This window comes from Clupea harengus, unplaced genomic scaffold (genome assembly GCF_900700415.2).
Source record: "Clupea harengus unplaced genomic scaffold, Ch_v2.0.2, whole genome shotgun sequence".
Taxonomy (NCBI): Eukaryota; Metazoa; Chordata; class Actinopteri; order Clupeiformes; family Clupeidae; genus Clupea; species Clupea harengus.
Genome location: NW_024879906.1, coordinates 15,001 through 27,065, shown reverse-complemented (window position 1 = coordinate 27,065; position 12,065 = coordinate 15,001). Strand labels below are relative to the sequence as shown.

Sequence of the window (12,065 nt, the reverse complement as noted above, 5' to 3'; positions counted from 1 at the left end):
GAATATCCCTCACAAAAAGGTCACCTATTTTTGTAAAGTTACACAGGCTGACTACTTAATCCCACCATTCAAAGCCAATGAAGTGTGCTTTTGTACCCCTGACCTGCAACACAGTAGGTATTGTACGAATAAGTTGACTGGAACTAAATTATCTTTTGTAGACAACAAGTTGAATATTGAGGAGGGTAGTTGGGGAGGCAGTTGCTTCCTGCTTTCCCCTCTTTAATTACAGAGGCTTAGGCATGAGAGTCCATGGGAGAAAAAATGGGGGCCCCCTTCGCCCTTCGCCTCTCCTCTCCTCTGCTCTCCTCTGCTCTCCTCTCCTCTGCTCTGCTCTCCTCTCTCTCCTCTGCTGTGCTCTGCTCCTCTCCTCTCCTCCTCCTCTCGCTCTCCTCTCCTCTGCGTGCTCTCCTCCCCACCTCTCCTCTCCTCTGCTCTCCTCTCCTCTCCCCCACCTCTCCTCTCCTCTCCTCTGCTCTCCTCTCCTCTCCTCTGCTCTCCTCTCCTCTTCCTGTGCTCTCCTCTCCTCTCCTCTCCTCTCCCCTCCTCTCCTCTCCTCTGCTCTCCTCTCTCTCCTCTCCTCTCCTCTCCTCTCCTCTGCTCTGCTGTGCTCTCTCTCCTCTCCTCTCCTCTCCTCTGCTCTCCTCTACCTCTGCTCTGCTTGTGCTCTCCTGAGCAGAGCTGACCAACAGGGACTATGAGCGGATCAGAGAGTGAGCTCACAGCCCATTGTCCACCACGTAGAGGAGCACCCTGCAGCAGAATGCTGATTGCACACAGCCACACTGCTCTATTGTTGAGCCTAGCGTGTACACACATACACCCACACACACACACACACACACACACACACACACACACAAACACTGGCCTGGGGTTTGGCTGGGGCCTAACTTGGGGACAGGGGCAGGGCCACCATGCAAAGGATATGGGATTGTGCTGGCTCTCATTACCAAACATGTAAACGAAAAAACATTGGTGTACGGGAAAACACAACTGGAATGGGTGAGGTGATTCATCTGCGTCAATGTGATATGGCACAGGCTCCACCACATGCAAATACCTACGCTACCAACCTGCATACCAACACATCAACTATGCAAATGTGAAAAATTTACTTTTTCAATTTAACCTCAACAAGGTGACAAGGCAGACACAGAGCAAAAGCGAAAGACAGAGAGAGAAAAATAAATGACAGTGTTGTTGATTTTCTCCTAATCCAACACATCTATAACAATTTCAGTTATTATTAATCTGAGGAGGAAGCTGAGCCCAAACTGAAAGAAAACAGTTTGACTCTACCCTTTACCATCAAACCACAAAATGCCATCAGCAATATAATTCCCCACCAAAGGTCTCACAGCATATTATGTAAACACAACAGGAGCTATTTCATAGATCATAGAAGTCTGTTGAACTTCAACCAAACAAAAGTAGTTTGTCATCACAGCAAGTCCGAATTTCTGTTGATATGATTAGCTCTAAAGACACTAATTCAAAGGCACACCCACAAAATGAATACGCCATCTCACCCTGTCCCACAAAGGCTTCCCACAAGCTCTTGCCCTTTCAAATTGGAGCCCATAGAGTCCAAACCATGAACGATTTATTTGTGCCCACACCTCCCCAAATTGAGGGACATTCAGTACAATACTCCTAAAGTCCATTGTATTAAAGTATTGCATAAATGTAAGAATAGTTGAATCATACTACACATGAAAAAAAACTTGTTAACATAAACAGTTTCAAGGCACTTCCTGTAAACGACTTGGGAAAGGCTTGAGATTATATAAAAGAACACAGCAGCACATTATTTAATTCGCCCAAGAAATTAAGAAGATTGTTATAAGTATCAAGCAAACCGGAGAGCATTGTCAGTGACTGTATAAGAAATGGCTGAATGATTTGTCCCATTAGCTACTACTGGGTGACCTGTAAGAAGGGGCATGTCTAGTCCAGCAGGTGACCACTGGTAGGCCTCAGCAGCCTAACCCCGTGGTCAGAGGGGCGACAGAGCAGAGAGAATGCGATTAGCTGCCGTTCAACAGCCAACTATCTAACCGTAGCATGTGAGCAAGCTAACTACCCACGAAGCAGAGCCATATAGAACTTGGTTGTTGTTCTGTAACCTAGTAACCACGAGCTAGGAAGGCCCATGAGTGGCAAAACGACGAAGGGTTTGTCTCCGTCCTGTCGCTCGTGTGACCATAGGGTAAGCAAAGGAAGGAAGCCAGGCGATTCCGCCCAATCATCACCATGGACGGTCAGACACAAGAACATGCGAGCAAAGGAGCAAACTCTCCAAGCAGTCTCTCACTCCCATCCTCACACACCAGTTTGGCCGCCAAGCATAACACACCATCTGTCAACAGCCGAGAGAGAAGAAGAGCTCGATCAATCTCGAAACAGCTCTCTTCGACTGAACGAGAAAAAAAGGAGTATCGTTTCAGATCGGAGGAAGTCCCGGTGCTTTTTGGCAGATAGACATTCCCTAAGTTGACACGGTTCCAGCTTCTGACCTCACTCTCTCTAATTGGAGGTGTCTCTGCTCTCCTAACGCTCCTTGTCATCGTTGCTGAATGCCTCCCTAATTGGGGCAAGATAACCCCCCCCCCACCCCCACCCTCCCCCGATCTCTAGCATACACAAACAGATGGTGAACGTCCTCGCTTTCCTTCTCTTCTTTCAATCGCTCGCTTTCTCACAGTCGCGGACCGTGTGAAAAGCGGAATGCGAGGGCATCGGCCGAGGAGGCCTCGCGCCTCGGGTCAAAGCGGTGGATAATGGATGAAATGAAAGGCAGCGGCAGCATGGAGGTATCCTGGAAGACGTGCCTGGGTGGGGTGGGTGGGTGGGGGAGTATGAGACTGTGAGGTTTCAAACTGTTGCATTCTAACTGTCCCTCCTGCATGACTAACAGCAGTGGGATACATCCACAAACACGACAAGTATGGTTTTGTTCATCATCATCATCATCCTCATCATCACCACAAACGCCAGCAGCAGCACCCCGACCACCTCCACCATCATAATAATGGAGAATGTGAGACCACTTTCAAACTGCAAACATTAGTGCTTAAGTGTTTGGCTGTTCACATTATTTTTCAAATGCGGCCAATATCAGATTCCAGTGTGAACTGGTCACTGACACAAAAGAACGATAACAAAAACGTCACGTGCAGCATGCTGTGGTACAGAAGTAAACAGGGAAGGCCACTGAAGTCAGCCTTCATGGTTTCATTTATAAGTTGATGGGTAGTACAAGCCAACGGATATGTGAGCAGATGATAAAAAGGACAAGAAGGAGGCTTTTAATTATGGCTTTTTGTGGAGCAATGGCTGCTACTTCTGTATGGAGGTGTGTGTGTGTGGACCGGTGGTGTGTGTGGACCGGTGTGTGTGTGTGGACCTCCATCACAGTTGTCTTCCATGCTGACTGAGTGATTCCCACCAGCACAGAGCCAGAGTTATGTAAAAGTCATGTGAATTCCAACATCAGACTGAGACTCCGTTCAGACTGAGGTTGCATTGCAAAACATCAGGCCTGTATCTGATATAAGACCACTTATGGAAGTGACCTAAATCATAATTGAAAAGATCAGATTCCTTCTGATTTGTGCTGTTCACACTGTTAAGGGAAAAAACTGAAATGAGTCAAATATGAGACAAGTTCCTACTTAAAATTGTGACATAGTAGGCCTATACTTATAAAAATCCACTTGCCTTGGACTTAACTGTGCACAGACATTATCTCAACTAATGCATTTATACTTTTAGCACTAATGGGGTTGGTAGCATGCCTTAAAAAGATTACCCCTCGTGCTCTGCCATTCCTTTAGCCCATAGGCCTATTTACCCTAAATCCAAATTTACTACCTGGAACTGGCCATCTAATTCATTAATTCGTTGATTACTGTGATTTAACATGCCAGTTGTATACATGCCTGAGGCCATCTTAAAATGTATCTCCACAACTTTACCTAGACACTCCATTTAGTCCCTTTTTTTATAAAAAAAAAAGGGGGGGGAGTATTCTGGGCCGTTTGACCTTGAACTGTGCCATAGGTATCCATACAAAACCACCCAAAGTTATCACAAGGCCCGCGCGTTTCATCTTCATTGAGTTGCAGGTTGAAGAGACTACTTCCATAAGCAGCGCTATTAATACACAACACTGAAAATGAAAATGCAATTTTCATTATTTAAACGCTGCATGACGACAGCTTCAACGCTTGTGGTTGTGTATGCTAGTAATTTAATTGTGGTTTTGCATGTGCTCCCAAATACTTTTTCCTATATCTAAATTATAGGCCTAATATGAGGGTTTTGCAACGAGATATGAAATATTCTCGATTACAATACGTCAGAAGAAATTACTATTGAGCACATTTTCTTGCACGCTTTGATCCAGAGCTCTGTGATAGCTCTATAAATATTACGGCAAAAGCAAAAATATGTTCATGTACGGTCGTCACGCTGAGCATAGGCTACACTGCAGCCAGGCTCGATCAATCATTGAAAAAACAGTGGCTTACAGCATCATTTTTCATTCCCGGAGAAAGGAAAATCGCATTTTATAGATCGTATGGGTTATGTGTAGGATATAACATTTTGGTTATAACAATTATATTACCATGAAAATCGCATTCGCTAATGTCCCCAGTCTGCAGGCTTGCTCTAATGTCGCGAATGTAACACCGGACCGGCTTTGCCACAAACTCCTAAAATATAGGTTACAGTAGCTACACAGGAATGCTAGAAAAAACGAAAGTCGCGAGTCAGTGGAACGAGCAAATCCTTAACATTCCGCACTGTTTCCACAATGCTCGTAGAACCACATCACAATTTTTCGCTAATCTTATGTGATATTTACATTTCTATCAAAATGTCACACCCATATAACCCGATTTCGTGTCATTCCAAGACACGTAAAAAAAAAAGAAAAAGGAAGAAAAAACGAAAAAGAGGTTTACGATTTAAAAGCTACGGTACACCGACGTATAGGCAGTCATCATACAGCTACAGCAGTGTCTACCTCGTAAACAGACCATCATCGCGCCAGTCGGCACCTCTCTTAATCTAGATGGTTGCATCACCCTTTAACACAATAATGTACGATTCGGCAGTTGCAGGTGACATCATTCCCTTTGGCTGAGTGTCAGTGCGCATGGACCAGTGATAACAAAGCGCAAGCATTTATGGGAAATGTAGTATTATTTGCAGTGAAGTTTTAGGGAATGAAGTGGACAATTGTCATTTATTCTGCGGTGCAATGCACCACTTCTCTACTACTCTCCATAAATAAAATACATTTTCAACAATTTTAGTTTTCTGTAAAGGCTTTTGATAACTTTGAGAAGTTCTAGCTGGAAACGGTAGCTGGAAGAAGACTAGAAATGTCCAAGGGGTGATAGGCTACTTGACAAGAAGGCGTTAAGAGTTCGAGACGCAGTGTGGTGATTACCATTTTTCTGTTTTGTTTGTGCAGCTCAAGTGGATGGTGAAGGGCTCAAAAGCTCTTTGGTCAGTGTGCACACAGGGAGTCTAATAAAGCGGGCCGTGCTAAACCCTCATTTTCCGGTAATGTGACAGTTATATTGCAGGGTGCCATAACTAATGGTCGAAAGGGAGTTCTTGTGGAAGTGCTGTGGAGGAACAGGCCACATGCATATCCGCAAAGTGAGTTTGAAAGAATGGAAACGGCTGCTTACATCAGAATTTGGATGATTCTGGATGCTCTTCTCATCATCCAAACCATCATTCTGTTTGTCAAAAACACACTTGGAAACGTTCTAAGCACTGGGGCCTAGGCCTGCCTGTTCTAGCAAATACATAAAGAGAACATATAGATATAGAAAGTGAGAATAGAATAGTTCTCTGAGATCTTTTAAGAAAATACACATACGGACTGAGGGGAAAGGTGTTTGGGGGGGCTTTTCTGGAGTTTTTCCCCCTAGAATTCATTGCAGCCATGAAGTCAAAGTAAAATGAGAGGCATGTACTGTGTACTCTGTCCCCCTCTCTTCCCCCTCTCAGTCATTTCCCTCTCCAATTTTAAAACTGTAATTAGCTGGTACATCCACATTGCACTCACCCGGCGGCAAAACAAAAAAAAGGTTCTCTACAATTAGTCAAAGGAATGAGGTGGAAGCAGTGCACATTTTTCCAGTCTGCGGAGGAAATCATTATTAGGAAACCGGTCTTGTGTTTCTCATAAAGACCTGTGTCCTTCCTGCAGAAGCTGCCGGTTGATAGCAAACCTCTCCCCTCAGATCTATTCTTTTTCCAGTCTCCCATGTCATGCGTGACATGCAAGAGCCAAATTAAACATTTCATCAACCGTCGTAACTTAGGGGCAGTCTGGTGTTTATTCTCCTTAATACCCAACAGTTGCATCATCAGTCACTGAATTTGTATGAGTACATTTGTGATTTTGAAAGAAACAAAGTGTTCCGTGTTTGTTCTGTTCTGTCACTAGTCAACATTCAAAGTGTTTTATAGAGTTTGATAGAGAATGGAATTCTTTGCTCGCTCAGCTTCCCCTGAAGTAAAAGCCATCAATGGCAGTCTTCAACTAATACATATTTGATGAGATCCACAGAGCAGGGGATTTTTCAAATCGCACAACAATTTTTATTTGTATTCCCAGTTTTAGACTGAGCCTTAAATACTGATGCCTCGACAGTTTTTTAACCCACTGGGTTAGAGGAGCTGATCTAGGATGACACTGTGGCATGAATGACGAGGCGATGACAGCAATGGCCAGCACAGATCAGTACTTCTACGCTGAAGACTCGTTTTGGTCTTGGTGTTTTTATGCGACAGAGAGGAACCTCCAAACCTGAAGGCAAGGTTTCAGCCATGTCAAGAGTCACCTCAAATTATAGCTGGGGTCTGGGGTCAGCTCTGAGCTGATTCCAGTAAACTCTGGGGGCCGAACTGAAACAGGAATGAGCTAAATTAGAAAATAGCGCTCTCTGTAAATAAGAGCGTATGCCCAGTACGACTAGGTTTCCAGTTCAATCAGCCAGTTACTGGAAACAACCCCAGTCTCGCTATGGCAAGTGCTGAGTAGCAGGCAAGACAATGCAGACACAGAGGATGAGAGCGAGAGAGAGAGAGAGAAAGAGAGGGAGAGAGTGTGGGGGTGAAGTTTGTCTTGAGCAAGTCAGACTCGATGAGGTAGCCTGTCAGGCAGCCTCAAATTGCTCTCCAGCTCACCAAATTGTTTTCTCAGGCAATTTCCACGAGAGAGTAAACAAGTTTATTAGTGAGGAATTTAGACTTCGGCAAGGCTTTACATTGCTGAATGTATTGTCTCCATCCAAACAAACAGCTTGGGCACCTTCCAGGGAATACGATTTCAATGCACTGCTTGTGAGTGCGTGCATGCTCATGAAAAAAAAAATATTATTCTGTTGTCCCAGGAAATCCACATAAATGAAACGAGGAAGTCTTACCAGTAAACACGGAAAAATGTTTGTTCATTTGATTTACTTACTGCAGCAGGTGAAACTATACTATAGCACAATGCATGGCTTTGTTATGCAAGAAATCAACAAAAAGAGCATACTGCAGTTAAGACGTTGAACAAGACAGACAGTGGTTTGGCAGTCAAGCTGTCATTAGTGCATGCCAATAGGATGAATGCAGAGTAGCAGTATCACTACTTCGTCATGTTAGCATCCCTGTCCCCCTCCCCCTGTCTCTCACTGTGTCGAACACTATTAACTCCCCTAAACAAGATAATAACATGTGAGTAGTTTTACAGTCTCTGTAAAACACACAGGAGAAAGCCCACCTGTGTTTATAGTCTGTGTCAGCCACGGCTCCTAAATCATTATTCTTTTTTTTCTTTTTTTCAGAAAAGAATCATCAAAGTTCTCTTATCTGTGATCTTCTAATGAGGTTCTGATCAGAGGCTGAGTTTCAAAGTCATATCCATCCCCTTTAAATCCCCATGGGGGATGGGGTGGGCAGGATTTATTTAGCCAAAAACAGGGCACAGACAGAATTACGAGGGATTATGGGAATATTTGGACGTGGGGGGTGTCTGGTGGAATTACGACCTGCCATGACAGCAGCTGGTCAGGCAGACAGCGTAACTGCACCAGTGGATTAGCACGGGTACGGCCACACGGCCGACAAGATGACCAGACCACTCATGGGCAAAGGGTCACTGATGGTTATAATAATGAGTTCCTATTGTTTCTCACTCTAAAACACATTAATGTTGGTGTGAATGTGCTAGATAAATCTTGCAGAGTTGGCAGTGGTGCCTCTAGGCCGTGTCATTTTAATCTCTTATTGCAGTCAGTGGCTCTGCTTACTGTAGTTAATAGTGTTGAAGGCAGTGCTGTGTCCAAACCAGTGCAATGAGCTCTTGGCAGGTCACTGTAGGTCTGAGAGAGAGCCAGCAGAGAGGAGTTCAACCCTTAAGCTGAGGCAGTGAACCCAGGATAGGGGTAGAGGGGGCGGGGGGGATAGATGGAGGGAGGGAAGGAGGAGGGGGGAGAGAGGGCGCTATTATGTTTGTGGCTGAGGGCCTGTGTTATGTGCTGCGAGAAAGAGAGTGCAGAAGCCCCTTTCTGAGGCTTGGCTTGGGAGCATTAGCGGTGCGTAAATATTTAAATTGTCCAGGCGTGCGTATTCTTTCCCCGAGATGGGAGAAATGGAGACGTGTGCAAAGGGAGAGACAGACAGACAGACAGACAGAGAGAAAGAGAGTGGGGTGGGGGGCTTTAAACCAGCCATAAAAGTCACAGGTTTTTTTTTTCACTGAGTCACAGACAAGGGTGGATCAGTCAGGGGTGGTTCCAGTCCTGGTTTGTGTAACTGGCGTTCGATTGTCATTTACTGTGATATATACCTACACAGTAAAGTGCCGTTGTTGTTTCTGACCATAAATGTTCACTTTGGCCTCTCTTGCCTTTAGACAACCGAATCAGCCCTGCGGAAAACAGGTGGACGATAAGTCACCTGGCTCAAGAGTGTTCTGTTTGTAATATAACAGTCTGAAATAGATTCTCTATATACACACGCAGTAATAACCAGGGTCCATCTGGAGTTGAGTGTGCACGCCATGATCTCTGCAAAGTGAATGACTCCATTAAAGAATGTACCCTAATGTGCTGGAAGAGGGGTGAGAAAGAAAGAGAGAGAGAGAGAGTTCAAAGTTTACCTTTGAGTGTTTGACTTTCTTTAAAGAGCCTTGCTTCACGACAAATCCATCAGGGGTTGTCAACACATACTGTATGTATCCTGACATCAAAGCTCGTGATTGATGAGGGATTTCTGATTCGGTGGAAACATCGATGCCTCTGGAGCGAGAAGCAGGAGAGGGAGGGTTCGAGGCTGGCCACCGAGCTCCTACCTGCGACCGAGCCGGGTGATTGATAACGTGTCACAACAGTGTTTAAAGAGCTGAGCTGAATTAAGGCAAGGCTGCAAGGCTATTTCCACAAAACCCCTGCTCGTGTCTTAAGACCACGCCAAACAAAGGCGGCCATTCTTCCAGCCAACGGCTTTCAGCGGGCCCGTTTCACAACTTCAAACGTTCTGTACAGTGGCATGCTTCAGGTCTCGGGACAGAAAATACTGTGGGCATGTACAACAACAAATACATCAAGAACTGTATAATTTCAAGCAGGGCCGTCTGTATGCTTAACTGTGGTTTCGCCAGTGTAAACTGCACAACCATGGCATTGTACAATGTCCCGTGTTTTCATTACATTGGTTACATTGGTAGTAGTCTGACACGAGTTGGCCACTGGTGCCAGCAGAAGGGGGGGGGGGGGGGGATGGTTTATGAGGTCTTTCCAATCTGGAAAATCAATCCCCAGATTCTGATCTGTACTTAACCCTTAATTCCCCAGTCGACAAAAGAGATCATGACAGTTCTACTGGCAAGCACTTTAAAGATTGCAGATTAATAGGTAACGGCTAGGTTAGGCCATGACTGCTCACTCTCACATCACATAGACAATGGTCCCACAAGGAACATTACATTGCATGTGTGGCGTTCATTCTCCAAAATTACATACCACATCATTTTTTAAGTTAGTAATAAAAGACAAAAGTGTGTGTGTGTGTATGTGTGTGTGTAGGAAAGTCTACACATATATGTTTCGGTGTGTGTGTGTGCATGTGTGAATATATGTGCATGTGTGAGTGTGAGTGTGTGAGTGCGAGTGTGTGTGTCTTAAATATCCTTTAAATTTCCTTGTGAACTAAAATTGGTACCACTACTACAGTTACATATATCGTCCACACTGAGAGTGAATGTGAAAGAATATAGCCTATTCAGAGACTGACTGATCCACTCCAGACGTCTCTCACAGCGAGTCGCTCATACTCCATGTCGGACCCCTTAATCCACACTGGCTCATGCTTCCAATTACTGTACATTTCTCCCTAGGGAAGCCCTCAGAAAATGTCTCAAATATTCCCCAATAAAACACAACACAGCCCCGATTATGGTCTGCATGAAGGTTGAAGACGGGGCAAGAGTAGTTACTGGGTTTTGTCCTTCTGGTAAAAGTTTTGGTCGGTGTTAGATTGACTGAGTTTTTGGTGCCCTGCTTTTCAAACGTCCTTTACAGGAAAAGTCATTCATCATTTTCCCGTAGTTTAACTGAATAGGAATGCAGAAACATCATTTTTCCATAAACACATATTACGCATACATTTTTTTTTCGGGGCAAGTGATTGAAATCCAAAATACATGCTGAAGCAGTAAAAGGTAGCTCTTGGAATAGCGTCTAAACCTCAGAAGCTCTTTGGCTCAGCTGTTATAAACATAGTTGATGAGTGTATAAACACCATGGTCTAGGCAGAAATAATGAAAATATGATCTTCAGTTTAAGAAGAGTTTATGTCTGACACAGGTCAATGACAGAAAGAGCAACAAACTTTAGTGTGGATCTAATTCACTAACATTTAATATCATTTGCTGCCCCCTCCTGGTAATATTTATATTGCAGATCGACTTTTCCACAATTAGCTTCACTACTTCTGAGGTATTTGAGTGCTTCTTTGACATAACCTGGAAATCCCTTTTTCTTGTTCTGTGCCAGCTTCTTGACTGTGCCACATTTACATGACTGTGATTTTTAAACGATTTAAATGTTTTTCAGTCTTAGATGCTTAAATAATGTGAAAAGAAAATTTGCATTATTCAAATCTGATTTCTAAGGACTTGTAGATATATTGCCTTCCATGTCACCCTTTGAATAGCAAACTAGACAAAAGACCAGAACACTATGCTCCTAGCCACCAGTATCTTTGCACAATAATGCGTATCCACAATTCCAAGATCATATTACGTAATCACTCTCTGAAGAGGACTTTAATGACTGCCTCTCACATACTATGTGCCTTTTGGGGTTCCATTTCTGGGATGTCAATCTGTCACAGGCTTACTTTCAAATCCTTCACTGAAAAAAGGGAAAAGAAGGATTGTCAAATTTCCTAAACCACATTACATTGGAATTACACAAAGTGGTCTTATTTCTCTTTCAAACATGATGTGTTTGTTGAACTAGGGTCTCTGAAGATCTTTGCTGTATTCCCATAAGCTTTTGCAGAAACGTTGAAATAATCACATTATCTATTAGTGTTGCCAATAGTTTTTATATGTGGTTGTTCATGGCAGAAGGACATTGGCTGTGTCTTTATGTTCTGCTTCAAAATGTGCCATACTTCTTCCCCACTATGAGCATGTACGTATAGATAACGCTTAAGATCTCAGTAGTTCCATTGTTTCCTAAAAGTAATTAAGGTTTCTGTATGTTGTTGTTTAGCTTCTTCAGAGCATGTCATTTCTAGTGAAAGTGACATTGCAATATTCAAAACAATACAATCTATATAAGATTACGCTCATTATGCGCCTACTAATCAAACCTGCGTTACACTATAATGTTGAAGTCACATGATTGAATAAAGAAATCTGTTGCTATTTCACGTAACCTTAATTTAAAACAATGTCATTGGAATTATTTGGTCAAGTTGTGTCTAAAAGAACTAAAAGAGAAACACTGTGTTGGTTGATCACATTTTATTCATGT

The 12,065-nt window shown here is 43.6% G+C and overlaps 1 protein-coding gene across 2 annotated transcripts in view; it reads right to left on the bottom strand.

The window, feature by feature from the left end:
* Nucleotides 1-12,040: 12,040 nt before the first annotated feature.
* LOC122130696 (serine dehydratase-like) overlaps nucleotides 12,041-12,065 on the bottom strand; it is a 5,689-nt gene continuing 5,664 nt past the window's right edge. For both annotated transcript variants that reach the window (XM_042705424.1, XM_042705423.1), the window contains exon 8: nucleotides 12,041-12,065. This exon is cut by the window's right edge and continues 1,636 nt beyond it. The gene's annotated coding sequence lies outside the window, so the exon portion shown is untranslated.